This window comes from Theropithecus gelada, chromosome 17 (assembly GCF_003255815.1).
Source record: "Theropithecus gelada isolate Dixy chromosome 17, Tgel_1.0, whole genome shotgun sequence".
Classification (NCBI taxonomy): Eukaryota; Metazoa; Chordata; class Mammalia; order Primates; family Cercopithecidae; genus Theropithecus; species Theropithecus gelada.
In genome coordinates, this window is record NC_037685.1 from 69,338,698 (window position 1) to 69,341,127 (window position 2,430).

A 2,430-nucleotide genomic window follows, 5' to 3' on the forward strand; every position below is an offset into this window, starting at 1 on the left:
CCTTTAAGAAGAATGTTAACCCAATCCTAATAAGGAAGCTGCTGTGTGCATTTACAGGGAAAAAAGGCATGAGTTTCCTTGGCAACTGGAGCCATGTGCAGTCTCTCAGAACAGCTCCTCCTACACTCAAGTTTCCTAGGTAGCAGGCTGCATATATTTTATAAAGACAATGGGATAATAGGACAGTTATTACCCTGTTCAATCTTGCATGTGAAAAGCTTCAATGGGAAAGATGCATTTGCTATAATAACTGGCAATTTGAGGGAAAATATTAATTGTATAATGAAGTTGCTTCCTCTTTCCAAATCAGGTTTAACAGTTTAATTCAAGGTCCAAAGTATATTAGGTGTTTACCTTTTTTTTTTACAGGTGAAAATAATTACTTTCCCTTCTACTTCACCCTCATCACCCACTACCAAATTAGCAGCTAAAGTTAAAGGTGAGCTGAAGGTGAGCACTTCAAGGATAAATAGCGGTTAGTTCACAGTACTGCTCTGAAGCAGAAAAATTAATCCGTAATATTGCATGAATGGAAGAGACCCAACGTATCTGAAATTGACTGTAAAGTGTCACAAAATCTTAAAACATCTAAAGAAAGCCTGTCTACAGATCTAGAAAATATTAGAAGATATTAGAAGCATGAATAGCCTAAAGGACATAGATAATTTTAGTAAACTAAAAAATTAGAAGACAAAATATTGATAAAATTGATTATATACAGTCAATACACAAAGCTATTTCTGGGCAGAGGGGTGGGAGAGAGAAGTTAAGTGAATGCATTTACATTATGTAGATTTCTCTTTTTCCAGCAAAAGAGCATTTGAAAGAAATCAAAATAAAGAGCAGCTGTGTATTATTATTAAATGTGGACAAAATTTTCTGGCACATTAGGACTCTTTATAAGTCAAATATTGTTTTAAAATTATTTTGCAACCTTTCTAAACTCTTAATTTTATATAATAGCAACTTCTATTCTCTGACATGCAAATCCTATTCATTCACAAGACAATTAAGTCTAATTATCTGTTGAGTTACACACAAAGAAAAATACAATTTATATGTAATTAATCAGCTCTGGAGCATTGTGAATTTCAAATTCTGTGCAACTAGAGGAGTACAGATTACATTGTTTAAACCTGTTTTGCTGAATACTTAGCAGAGCATCTTAGAACTTAAAGGGGAAAATATTACAAAATATTATTTTTAATACTCTTCCAAATTAAATCATCGGACATTCTACATATGACTATTTTGGAACCAAAAAATAAGACTGATTTTTCAACAAAATTTTGGGACACTAATATTTTATACTGCTTTTCAAATATAATATTTATTTTCTCTCCTTTGTCTCTTCTGTCACACACATGTGCATGTGTGTACTCACATATGCACATACACAGATACAGACACATTCTTTTTATTCAATCATTTTTATTGGATTAATTGAAATACTGTGTTTCCCCTGAATGCATCACAGACAATTTGTCAGGTAACATGTGTTACATTACATAGCTATTTTTAATATGTGTTTTACTCTACTATAAATTTAACATAAATTACTGAAAAAATTTCTCCTCTGATGGATACTTAGTTTACTTCAATTGTATACACACACACACACACGCTCTCACACTTGCTTTCTGTGTTTTGTTTTTTCTGTTTGAGTGATCCCAAGAAGTGGGAATTACAGGATTTGAGAATCTGTCATGGAAAGTGATTTTGAGATTGTAATAATGGATTATAAATAATTTATGACAATAGCATAGACTTATGGAATTTGGAATTGCTAGTTTCGCGCATAATAAGATATGCCTAAAATACTCCACCTGCAGGTTTACTTGGCTCACTATGCAAATTTGCTAAGTTTGATTTAGGAGCATTCTTCTTTAATTATGTTCTTATTTAAAGGTACCTTCTTTTTCTTCCTCAGAGTTCCAAATCAAACTTTCCTCAACTTTCAAAAGCAAAAGTGCAAAAATAACATTAAGAATAGACATTTAGTTATTTAGTTATCTAATAAGTTTTGGCTTTAGTATGTGCTTGGCACTATTCAAGATTTACTGCGTCATAGGATCAAATATGAATTATTAATGTCAATTGAGTGTCATGTTCAACATTTGGTCTTATTTTCAATATAATTTTATCAGGCAATTCTATTTACATATTTGCGAGTGTGTCTAACTAGTGTACCGAACCCACCTTCTGGCTGTTTCGAGCTTGCAGTGAGCTGAGACCCGGCCACAGCACTCCAGCCTGGGTGACAGAGCAAGACTCCGTCTCAAAAAAAAAAAAAAAAAAAAAAAAAAAAAAAAAAAAAAAAAAAAAGACATCTTTTGTTTTGTTTTTAACCAGGGAGATGTTTCCTATTATCCTTGATAATGTACCATGAACATATGAAAACATATGAAACATAGAAACATGAAGAAAACA